The sequence below is a fragment of the Dasypus novemcinctus genome, chromosome 3, assembly GCF_030445035.2.
Source record: "Dasypus novemcinctus isolate mDasNov1 chromosome 3, mDasNov1.1.hap2, whole genome shotgun sequence".
NCBI lineage: Eukaryota > Metazoa > Chordata > Mammalia > Cingulata > Dasypodidae > Dasypus > Dasypus novemcinctus.
In genome coordinates this window covers 47,310,728-47,324,124 of record NC_080675.1, presented here as the reverse complement: position 1 = coordinate 47,324,124, position 13,397 = coordinate 47,310,728, and the positions used below count along the sequence as shown (strand labels likewise).

Below are 13,397 nucleotides of genomic sequence, written 5' to 3'. Positions count from 1 at the left end.
CTTGGATACTTTTCTGTTGAGTCATGAAAAGTAATAGTTTGCAGAAAGTTTTAAAATGCCTTCCTCTAATAACATAATTCTCTTCAGGTTCCCTAACTCATTAATAAAGTTTGCATAAACTGTACAACTCAGCTGTACAAATTAGACCTGCAAGGAAATGAGGAAGAGCACCAGAAGGGAAATGAGTCCTGCCCATGTTTATTACCCCCACCACTATCTCTACCAACCCTCCTACAGTGGCCCTTGAAACATAGACAATATCATCATGAAGAGTGCTACAGACCATGGGTTGCTGAATTTAACTCTTAGCAAAGAGAGCCATGTCCAGTGGTAGAGTGAAGAGAAGTGGACAGAAAGACAGGGTAGAGAAGAGCAATGATGAAGTGAATGAGTTAGGAGAAGAACCAGGAGCCTTCCCTACTCTGCCAGCCCCCCCCCCACAACACACACACACAAATGCAAAAATATATTAAAAGGTGATTACCTTCAAGGGGAGAAAAATGCTATTATTTTTATAACAGTGAGCGATACATTCTAATGAGCTTATGTGTAACTTACTGCGTAATATTCAAGAGCGGTGCCTACATCTATACCATAATACCTAATTGAGTCTACTTGATAAAAAATTCCAGTCTGAATTTGTGAAAACTCAGTCACAGGCAGATACTTTGCATTACCTTTAAGTACATTGAATACACACACATAGGGACTGACAGTTCTTTCAAGTGGAGGCCTACAAGATCTGCATTAATGGTTAGCTGATTAGCAACATTAGTGAACAAAACTCTTTGCAAATGTTCTCTGCTAAAATACTTGAATTTTTTTGTACTCTTGCTTCACTTTTCTTGTTTGACTATGCATTTAGTAATCTTTGTCCTTCCAGAACGGTATATAGGTAAACTCCAAACCAGTCTTTGTTCAAATTACCTATTCGTGGAGCCTAAATTAATGAGATTTTACCCTATTTATCTGAAGAAGACCACCAGCATAGTAGCCAAAAATATCACTGTGCTGGCAGGAAAAAAAATTCAGTAAAATGGTTTTACTGAGCTGGTAGACCATGTCCAATTTTCCCTATCCAGTGTTCTAAAGAATCCTGCTGCCTCTCATCTTTAAAATAACTAACCACTAATTTCAGTTCATATTTTTATAAGTTTTCCTTAGAATGATAACTCTTTGAGAAGATGGAGCACTATGGTACACCGCAGTGAGGTGACATGGCAGGTATCAAGCAAATCTGCATGTTTATCCATTATCGTGTCTGGAAATTTAGCTGAGGAGAAGCTCTACAAATTTTAAATTCCCAGACAGTAGTGGAAAAAAGGAGAAGGTGGGAGAGACTGAGTGTGCAATCACTAGTATTTGTACAAAAAGCCTGTAGGCCATTGCATATGAGGTAAAAATTAATCTACCAATCAAATATATATTGTTTTAGCTATTAAGTAAGCTTAGGTTGATTTAAAAAAAAAAACACACATTCAGAGCAGGATCAATTTGAGCATAAGAGGTAAGCAGAAGCTATAGTGATGCTGTGTTGCCCCTTACACCATAAGTAAAGCAAGTTCTTTGATTTTTTTTTCCCCAGCATAAACCATCTCTAATCTAGACATCAAAAATATGACTTCCGAGGAAATGGACTTGGCCCAATGATAGGGCGTCTGCCTACCACATGGGAGGTCTGTGGTTCAAACCCCGGGTCTCCCTGACCTGTGTGCAGCTGGCCCATACGCAGTGCTGATGCATGCAAGGAGTGCCCTGCCATACTGGGGTGTCCCCACATAGGGGAGCCCCACACGCAAGGAGTGCATCCCGTAAGGAGAGCTGCCCAGTGTGAAAGAAAGTGCAGCCTGCCCAAGAATGGCACTGCACATACAGAGAGCTGACACAACAAGATGATGCAACAAAAAGAAACACAGATTCCCAGTGCCACTGATAAGGATAGAAGCGGTCACAGAAGAACACACAGCGAATGGACACAGAGAGCAGACAACGGTGGGGGGGCGGGGCGGGGGAGAAATAAATAAAAAATAAATCTTTAAAAAAATAGAATATGACTTCCAGGTAGCAGATCTGACTCACCTGATAGAGTGTCCGCCTACCACATGGGAGGTCCAGGGTTCAAACCTAGGGCCTCCTGGCCCTTGTGGTAAGCTGGTCCACACACAGTGCTGATGTGCACAAGGAGTGCCATGCCACGCAGGGGTGTCCGCTGCATAGGGGAGCCCCATGCACAAGGAGTGCACCCCTCAAGGAGAGCCACCCCATGTGAAAAAAGCACAGCCTGCCAAGGAGTAGCGCTGCACACACGGAGAGCCGATGCAGCAAGATGATGCAACAAAAAGAGACACAGATTGCCGGTGCCACTGACAAAGATGCAGGCGGACACAGAAGAACACACAGTGAACAGACGCAGAGAGCAGACAATGGTGGGGGGGAGAGAGAAATAAATGAAATAAATAGATAAATAAATCTTTACAAAAATAAAAGAATATGACTTCCTTCCCTTTTAGGTTACAGCCCTGGTGTACTGGTAAATGTTTAACAACTGGCTCTCTGACTATAGTTCTGACTTGAATTTTGGTTGATGTTTTCCTTTATGTTAATGAGTAAGATAAAGATAAAATAATTATGATGCATGTGGAAATGCCACTCATTCACCAATGACATGAAGTACTTCTTTCCTAAATAAGATAACAGACAATCAGCAAAACAATAACTCAAGCCTTAATTTGTAGCATTTGCTGATTTTCTTGGTGTAAATACTCCCACCATGGTATTGTCAAGCTACCAACATGATGTCGTGAATGCAGAGTTTGAAAAAGATGCAAAGTAGCACACTATTATACCATATTTATAAAATAAACATAACTTCAAAGGCATAAATAATTGTGTCATAAAATAATTAAGAAGTAATGAGTTTTTAGTGTTTTTCCTTTAGTTTTAATATAATTTAATTTAAAGTTTATATAGTTTAATATTTAATGTGTTTAACAACTGGCTTTAAAAATCCCTAAAATTTTAACAATCAGATCTCAGGAGCCAGTAGAGCCAGCTCTAGCATACCACTGGCCTTATTAAAATGCAAAATATTACCCTGCATAAGAATAACATACAATCCATTTGTATCCTCTAATACATGAGTTGTTGGTGATCTTTCAGTTTGACACAGACTTCAGATAACAGAACAATGAAGTAAAGAGTTACAAGTACAAAAAAAAACTATAGCGAATATTAATAATGACCAAAATATACAAAAATAGATCAAAAGCACTGATTATATTAGAAAGGGTTGTTCCCTTTGTTGTTTAAATGTGGTCTCTTTCTAAGTCAAACTCAGCATATAAGCTCACTGCCTTCCTCACCCCCACCCAGCATGGAACATGACTCCCAGGAATAGGCCTCTCTGGCACCGAGGGATTATTACCAAGCGCAAACAAGCAATGCATTTAGAAAAGGTTCCTAACCAAAAGGGGGAAATATTAAATACAAAAGAGTTGCTATGGCTAAGAGATTTCACAGTGAGTCAGGAGGTCATTCCAAAGATTATATTTGTGCTCATCTCAGAAGGATCTCACTTACTGCCACAGTAAACAGTGCCTCAGGCAGGGGTGCTCCTGATGACTCTAGAGAAATCTGGATACTATAGGCAGGGCAGACAACCCCAGGAAATAAGAACCCTGTCAGTGGGCCTTACCTTGAAATATATGTTAACCTATTTCCTCAATATAACAGAGTTAGACTCATTTATAATTTCCCTAGGCATGGTTCTTCTGCCCCTTTTATTTGAACCTGTAATTAGCACTATACCTATTAAATGTATGTTCCAGAGACTTAAGTCTTAGGTGTGTTCATATACTGGTTGAGCCCTGAATCTCAGCAGAGTTGCAGCCAACACCTACTCTCCAGTTCCTCAGACTTAAGGAGAACAACTAACAAAATGATGATGCTATGCAACACCCAGCCTGAAAACAGAGAGTAGCTACAACTGTAAACAAGATAGTTTCATCCATCTTCTCCATGGGATCTAAGCCCCCCTCAATTGGAAAAAGAGTGGACATCACCATCCCAAAAACCTCAAGACTGAGGAATGAACAACCATAAGGGGGAAATGCAACTATGGACCAAAGTAGACTTACAGTTATTCTAGCAATGAAAGAACTTATAACAATGATATAAAAACAGTGGTCAGCAGAGGTTCTTGGGGGATGGGGTAGGAAAAATAAGTGTAACATAGGGCATTTGGGGGACACTGGAATTATTGTGCATGAATTTGCAATGAAAGATACAGGTCATTATACATTTTGTAAAAACCTAGAAAATTGTACGGTGCCAAGCATAAACCATAATGTAAACTGTAGACAATGGTTAGTAGCAAAGCTTCAATATTGTTGAATTGTCACAAATGTACCACACAAATGAAAGATGTTATTAATAGGGGAAAATGCGAGAGGGGGAGGGAGTGAAGTAAATGGGAATTCCCTATACTTTCTGCGGCGGCTTGCTCGGTCGGTAGAGGTGGGGTCTGGCTGCGGACGAGGGGTCGGTCCAGCTCTGGACGAGGGGTCGGTCCCGCTTGGGACGAGGGGTCGGTCCCACTTGGGACGAGGGGTCGGTCCGGCAGCAGATGAGGGATCGGTCTCACAGGGGTTGCGCGGTTCGGCTGACAGGGTCGCCCGGCGAAGCCGGCGACGAAGGGGTCGCCTGGAGAAGCAGGCGACGAACTGGGGACAAGGGAGGCCAGGCCCTTGTCGGGGGCTCTCAGGACTGGAGGGCGCACGGCAGAAGAACTACCGCGGAGACAAGGTAAACACGCAAGTCCACTTTACTGAGGGAGAGGCAACAGTTTTATAGGGGCTGGGGAAGGCTGATTGGTCGAAGCCACGCCCTGTTCTGATTGGTTGCCGGTGAAAGGTCAGTGGGCGGTACCAGACGGGGGAGGGGTGGTGGTTAGGGATTGGCTGTCGCTGTTGCTGGGGGAAGGGGCAGGGTTTAGGGATTGGTGGCTGCTGTTGCTGGGGTGGAGGGCAGACTTGAGTTTCCCGCCCACGCCTGGCTGTTGCTGCTGTCTGGGGAGGGGAAAAGGGCAGACTGGAATTTTCCGCCCTGCGCCTGCGCAGGGAGAAAGAAGGCATCGTGTGGCGCTATCCGGGAGGAGGGGCGGCCACAGAAGCATGGCTGCCGAGAAGGGGAGACCCGAGGGCACTCTGCGCCCATGCCGAGCTCCCTTCCGGGGTGGCGGTGAGTCCGACCAGCCACCCTATTATGGGGGCAGCGGCTTGGCCTGCCGCAGCCGCTCCCCCCGCCAGGCCAGCAAACCACACTTCAGCCCGAGGGGTGACCGCAACTTTCAGTGTAGTTTTTCTGTAATGTAAAACGTCTTTAAGAATAAAGTTTTAAAAAAAGGAAAAAAGGGAAGCGGACTTGGCCAATGGATAGGGCATCTGCCTACCACATGGGAGGTCCGCAGTTCAAACCGTGGACCTCTTTGACCCGTGTGCAGCTGGCCCATGCACAGTGCTGATGCACACAAGGAGTGCCCTGCCACACTGGGGTGTCTCCCCATAGGGGAGCCCCACACGCAAGGAATGTGCCACATAAGGAGAGCTGCCCAGTGCAAAAGAAAGTGCAGCCTGTCCAGGAATGGCACCGCACACACAGAGAGCTGACACAACAAGATGACACAACAAAAAGAAACACAGATTCCCGGTGCTGCTGCTAAGGATAGAAGCAGTCACAGAAGAACATGCAGCAAATGGACACAGAGAGCAGACAGCTGGGGGGTGGGTGGAGGGGAGAGAAATAAATAAATAAATCTTAAAAAAAAGAAAAGAAAAAAAGAGAAAGGATTATTGTACGAAGGGCCTCATAAATGAGACAGCTAGCTACCTATCCATTATCTATTATCCTCAAAGATGAAACTGACAATATCTATTCAATACCCATTCTCCTCTTCTTTCTTATAAAAAGAACCCTGTTATGATTTGGAACCGTATGCCCAACTAAAAACACTATACTTTTCAGCTTCTTTTGAAGCAGCGGAGGGAGGAATTAATGTGACAATTCAAACTAATGAAAAGTGGAAGTCACTGGTAAGAGCTTCCAAAAAGGCTCTTTAGAAAGAATTCATCCAGCTGGCAAACAATGTTTGTCCCTTGGTCTATTTTCTTCTTTCTGGAACTCTCAGTCAAAGCCCTGAGACCTTGGGACTGAAAGCCCATGCTCAGGATATTTAAGCAAGAAGAAGCCAGATCCCTGATGACACCACAAAACTACTCTGCCCTCCCTACTTTGCCCTCTCCTCATTACCTGAAGAAAACAAAAAGCATGACTATTTTAAGCTACTCTCACTCAGAATCTATGATACATGCAGCCAAACTAAAAAAAAAAATCTAATTAATAAGGGATCAACATGAGACGACTAGGAAAGATTGTCAAAATGAGACTTTGATAAGTCTCAGCTATCAGCATCACCATTCCATTTTAAAATGCATCTAGCTAAGAGCCCTTCATTAACTCTCACTCAACCTCCACTAAACATTTTCAAGGACCAAAAAGAAAAGGAGGAATGAATGCTAATGTAATATTAGAATTATTGGGAATGAATTTCAACTATCTATAAGGCTGTTGAGGTAGGAATGAGAAATAATTGGTGACCCATACATCATTTGCTTTAAGAAGCATCAGAAACAAGATGACCTAAAATACGAAAGGCAATAATACCTCTGCCACTGTCTCTGCCAGTGTTCCTTTGTTTGCAAATGACAGAAATCAAGCAGACTAGCAGAAAAGTTCCAGGGGAGCTTAATCTAGAGGCCTGAACAATATTACTAAGAGTCAGCTTCTCTTCATATTTCGACTCTTGTTATTGTCTTGTGTTGGCTGAATTGAATGGATCTCAGGCTTCATGTGGTGGCCCGTAGAGTTCTAGGTGCATATTCACCTGGATCCAAATGCAGAAGAAAAAAACACCTGTCTCTTTCTCAGCCTGAGAGCATTATGGCTCATGGCTCTCACTGAGTCACATCTCATCCTTGAACAAAGCCCTGCAACCAAGGGGATGTGAAATGCTATCATTAGCCATGCCAGAACCACCTGTGTCCTCCCTGGAGCCAGAGGAGGAGGCTTTTGAAAGCATGGAGGTGGGAAATGGACTTGGCCCAGTGGTTAGGGTGTCCGTCTACCACATGGGAGGTCCGCAGTTCAAACCCCGGGCCTCCTTGACCCGTGTGGAGCTGGCCATGCGCAGTGCTGATGCGCGCAAGGAGTGCCCTGCCACTCAGGGGTGTCCCCTGCGTAGGGGAGCCCCACGTGCAAGGAGTGCGCCCCGTAAAGAGAGCCGCCCAGCGCGAAAGAAAGTGCAACCTGCCCAGGAATGGCGCCGCCCACACTTCCCATGTCGCTGATGACAACAGAAGCGGACAAAGAAACAAGACGCAGCAAATAGACACAGAGAACAGACAACCGGGAGAGGGAGGGGGGATTAAATAAATAAATAAATCTTAAAAAAAAAAAGAAAAGAAAAGAAAGCATGGAAGGGTAGGTGCAGCAGCATCACTCATCACAAGTTCTACCTACAGGGAGAGTACACAAATGCTAAGCTTGGTCACCTTCTCCTTGGTCACCTTCTCCTTGGATCTAATTTTTTGAGAAGGCATCACTTGGGAAAAACATGCTCACTTCTCTCACAGCAAAGCAAAGACCAGTACCCCAAAAGTACACCTTCCTTTAGACTCACATCACTGCTTCTCCATCCCTGAAGGGCTTACTTTGCTCCCATGTATAAATCCCTGACTTTTATTGTAAAGGTAAGTCTCTCCAGACTCAAATTCAGAACTTTCTAAGACTAGAACTCATCATTTCACATGAGTTCTGGTCAGACAATGGTTCCACCATATACATTTTGGATCCATTTATGTGTCACAGTAGACGTTTCTCAGTACTATAATAAAGGAAGGATTGGTCATCCTCCAGATGGCCTTAATATTTTCATCTCTGTGAGAAGACCAAAACTTATCATTATAGAACCATTTCCCTATAGTGCAAGAAGCCTACGCAGTAAAGGGTTAACTCAGCAGTCCCGGTGAGTCATTCCTAATAAAGGCCTGTCTTCCTGAGGACAAGCTCTTAACAGACTCCTGAGAAATGAGCTCTGGGCCCTTGGAATATGTTGTTTTCATAATCCTGGGGCCTTTGGCCATGCTATGTCAGTTTGACCTTGGGGATGTAGGGATAGAGTGACTAAGATTGGAGGAGCTTCCCTGGTTGGCAATACTTTGCATATATTGGCACACTCAGTACTGAAGAATTAAGAGAAGATGGAGTAAGAGGAGATTTCACTTCAGTAATAATTAAATAATTTTCAACAGACATGTCATTTCTGTAATTTTCACAGATTTTAAAATATCAAACATTCCACCCAGCCTTTGTCTACTGCCTTTATGTAAAATACCAGAGCCACTTGGCACTAGTCAACAAATTCAGCAATCTTAAAACTAGTGTTACATTTAGCTCTCTCTCTGGGAAAATCCCACCTAAGGTGTGTCCCTGGTTTACCAAGTGGTATCTGGATTATCAGGTATTAGAACAGGTAGCTAGAAGGGAGCTGGCAGACATCCTGAATGGAAATGAGGTACCTTTGACTTCACTGTGCCTTGTCAAAAAGTTATTTAAATATCTCAATTTCCCTTGGTCATGGAACACCCTAATGAGAAATTCTGTCAATGAACCCTTTCTCTACACCCTATGGGGTTGGAGAGTTTCTGGTACTAGAGAGCAGCATGAGTCCTGAGTGGGTTGTGATAAGTAGCACCTTTCCTGGTTATATCCCCGCACAACCAACTGATGGTTTGACCTTGTGCAAGTTCACCACTGCTCTCAAGCTCAGTTTTCCTCACCTATAATAAAAGGATCATGAATAGATCTTCTCTAATGCCCTTTACAGCACACAATTCTGACTGTATTGTCACAATAAATTAGCTCCAATTTCCTTCACCTGGAAACACCTTCTTCCTTCCCCTCTACATAGCTGCTACTTCCAAATGAATACCCTTTTCATTCCCACCAAAAGAAGGAAAGGGTAAGTTTATATAAAAAGAAACAAAGATGAAGAATCTTCTTGTTTTTTGTCTGTTTTTTGTTTTTTATTATTATTATTTAAATAATGAAAATTCTCTAATAATGATTGAAATGATAAATGCACAACTACGTAATTATACCAAATACCATTGAATGTACACTTGGGATGAATTGTATACTTTATTAATATGTACAAATAAAATTAATTTGTTGAAATTAAAAAGAATCAGAATGATTATTCATGGAAACAGATCATCACCCAGCACCCAACTCCTCATCTAGAACCAGAATAGAGAAATACATTAAACAGTTTTATATAATTAAAATAAGGTTGCCCACTTTGTTTTACTTGTATTATGTAATTCCAAATCTGGCAGAGAATCTTTTTTTTAGAGAAGTTGTAGGTTTACAGAAAAATCATGCATTAAATACAGAGTTCCCATATGCCAACCTGTTATTAACATCTTACGTTAGTGTGGTACATTTATTACAATTGAAGAAGGAACTTTTTTATAATTGTACTATGAAACTGTAGCCCATGATTTACACTCGAGTTCACTGTTTTTGTTAACAGTTCTATTTCATTGGGTTGGTTTGGTTTTTTTTTAAGTTTTTATTCTGGTAACATATATACAACCTCAAGTTTCCCCTTTAACCACATTCAAATATATAATTCAGTGTTTTTCATTACAATCACAATGTTATGCTATCATCATGACCCACCCAGTATCTTTTGATGTCTATCAATAAGGTGAATTAAAACTTTGATTAATGAAAGGCATATGTTTCAAGTTGATATATTCTTTTTAATCTCTTGTGTAACAAAAAAGGAAGGCTTGGTGTAGAGAAAATAAAGAACAAGCCTCAATGTTAAAGGAAATGAAATTCGAAATGCAAGAGATAATTCCAATTTCTAGGACAAACTTGTAGCTATTCCTAATAATTTTTCTTCTTCTCAATTTAAAGTCCTCTCAGGAAATATAAGAAGAGTAAAATTCATTTACAGTCTTCATGACCAGAATAAATGGAGTTTCATTATAAAACGTCTACGTTTCTCTATTGATATTCATCTGTTTTAAAGAAGATCAAAGCCAAAAGACTAATGGCTCACAAATGAGGGCTGCTCTGTATGGTGAAATGACCACCTCCACTATTCCAACCAAGACACAACGAGCTGAGAGCTCTGCTCTTCTACAGCAAATTGAAACACCCAACTGCAACACCAAATTCATTTTCCAAAATAGTGTTTTAGTTTCCTTGTTACTAAAGCAAAATCATGGAAGGAGTTGGCTTAAACAGTGGAATTTATTGGTTCAAGGTTTTGGGGTTAGGGAAAAAACAAATCAAGGCATTATCAAGGTGATGTGTCCCTTCCAAGGACTGGTATTCTGGAGCTGGCTGCCTTGGTCCTGGGCGTGGTCCTCTGTTACATACTAACCTCTCCTGGCCTGTTCTTTTCCGGGTTCTGTTGCCCTCCAGCTTCAATTTCATTCTGCTTGTAAAGGACTCCAGTAATAGGATTAAGACCTGCCTTGATTGAGTTGGGCCACACCTTAAGTGAAGTAGCCACATCAAAAGGTCCTTCTTACAATCGGTTCACATCCACAGTGGATTACGTTTAAGAATATGTTTTTCTGGGGTACATAGGCTCAAAACTACCACACTTAATATTTTGAGTTCTTGCTTCCTGGAATTGAATATGCATTCTATTTCACTGTTGCAATTATAGATCCCTGAAATTAAGGGTTGCAGAAAGATGTTAGTAAAATTTGTTCCTCAGCACTGCACAGGCAACTGATATCAACAATATTTATAGCGTGCTTGGAACAGCTTTTGTGCTCAAACTGTTCACTGAAGGAGTTAATTTTAGGTTGAACACTAACACAATTTTTAAAAAATATAGCCTTGAAAAACTAAAAGGTGATGTTACATGAAGCTGTAATTTAGCTAGTGAGTATATTTATCAAATAGCTGTGAACCATTGGATTCTGTTAAGATATGAGGTAGACACAAAATAAACAGATAATAAAGTTCCTAACTTGAATATATTTGTACTCTACGTGGGGCCCAGAGCATGGGAGGTAACACTGCAATTTTGAAGAAAAGTATAAACAAGTCTGAAATCAAATCCAGAATTAAATGCCGAGAATACATCAAAAGAAGATGTGAACCAAATGAGTAAGTGCTAACCATGTTGACTTCATACTTGGAGGAGCTTAGTTAGGAGGAAGATGGCACAAATGGAGGCATTTTACGGCGCAGGAGAAATGACAAGGACCTCAAGCTTTAAAAGGCATTAAGAACTTCACATAGCAATAGGGATATACAAGTTTTTTTGTCAAATCTTTCTGATTAATACTTCTTTAGTTGTTGCCTAGGGCAAATAAAAGAGTAGGATGTTGTCAGTGATATTTAAAGTATCTGGAATGACTCTAAAAGCAAAGATAAGGTGTACTAACATTAAGCAGTCATGTTATCAGAAGACTCCAGCAAAACCTAGAATGCTTGGAGTACTTTATGTGCATAATCATAATTTTGAACTCCACTTTGGCAATTCTAAACATTGCAGAATGGTAACAAACAAACCACATCAACACTGCAGATCTTCTGTGAGTACTCTTAGCCACAATGACAAAAGAAGTTGTTGATGTGGGAGGAGTGAGGGGGTGGGCAGGTATATGGGAGCCTCTTATATTTTTTAATGTAACATTTTTTGTGATCTATGTATCTCCAGAAATATATGCAATTTAAAAAAGAAATAAATTTTTAAAAAACAAAACAAAAAAAGTGCATTTAAAGGCTTCCAAACTAACCTCACCACTGAAATAATTGCAAAACCTGAACATACTATTTTTAAATAACTGTTTATGGGTGTTTTAGCTTCCTAAGGCTACTGTAACAAATTACCACAATCTTGGTGACTTAAATCAACATAAATTTATTCCCTCACAGTTCTGGAGATCAGAAGTTCAAAATCAAGGTATCCAAGGCTGTCTTGCCTCTGAAGCCTCCAGAGGAGATTCATTAACTCAATTATACCTACGAAGAAACAATTTCCAAATAAGGTCACATTCACAGATTCCAGGTGGACACATCTCTTGGGGCTCAGCATTCATCTCACTGCAGTAGGCTTTGGAGAGGAAAGAGTGCAGGCAGGATTTGAGGGGCTTCGATGCGTAGGACAGGTGGTGAGCTTTCTCATATTCATACAGCTCTCTCCCTGAGCACTTTCCAGTTTCCTGTGTGCAGCAGAATAGACCCACAGCAGAAATTTGTTGCAATTCAATTGTTGAATTGTCTAGGATTGCCTCTTTTATGCCCACTCTGTACAAATGCAACTTCGATGTTAATTAATGACTTGAATGGAATTTATATGCAGATTATGGGGTCTGCTTCTTTGAGGATCCCTCCTCTCAGGGACTTTTACTATCAAATTCTCTCAAACTCTTTCTTCACAGCCAAGTAAGGCAACAATTGCAAGAAAAGACAGGAGAGCCATATAGATTGTCATCTGTTTTCATATGACACAATCGTTTATAAGAAAAGCCCCTGAGTTCAGCAAGCTTGCAAGTTACAAGGTCAATATATAAAAATCAATTATATTTGTACATACTATCAATTAACAAGTGGAAACTGAAATTAAAGAAACAGCACCATTTTTAATAGTACCCCAAAATGAAATACTTAGGTATAAATCTAACAAAATGAGCACATACTTTCTACTGAAAACTATGCAACACTGATCAAAGAAATGAAAATTATGTCAAAAAAGACTTTAATAAATAGAGATGTACTGCGTGTTGATGCACTGAAAGATTCAATATTGTTGTTGTCAATTATCCCCAATTGATGTGTAGATTCCACATGATCCTAATAAAAATCCCAGCAGCATTTTTCTGTAGTCTACAGTAAGTTGTTTCTAAAATGTTTATGGAAAGACAAAGGAACTAAAGTAGCCACAAAATTTTTTGAAAGAGAAAAGCAAAGCTAGAGGACTCATGCTATCTGATTTTAAGACAATGTGAAGCTATAGAAATCAAAACAGTGTGATATTGGTGAAAGGATAGATCAATATAACAAAGTAAATATTTCAAAAATAGGCTCACAGAACTATAGTTAAGACATTTCTTTAAGGGATACTAAGCACTTCAGTGGAGAAAGCATAGTATTTTAAGCAAATGATGCTGGAACAGACGACCATATGAAAATGGTTAAATTAGATAAACTTCAACGCATAACTCACACCTTACACAAATATTAACTCAAACTACATTTTAGACTTAAATATAAAACGTTGAACTATAAATCTTTTAGAAGAAATC

General features: G+C 40.7%; 1 protein-coding gene across 1 annotated transcript in view; it reads left to right on the top strand.

Moving 5' to 3' along the window:
- Positions 1-4,355, top strand: part of LOC131276180 (uncharacterized) — a 70,791-nt gene extending 66,436 nt beyond the window's left edge. The window contains exon 3 of the mRNA XM_058288873.1: positions 1,586-4,355. The gene's annotated coding sequence lies outside the window, so the exon portion shown is untranslated. The remainder of the gene's footprint in view (positions 1-1,585) is intronic.
- The last annotated feature ends 9,042 nt before the right edge of the window (positions 4,356-13,397 follow it).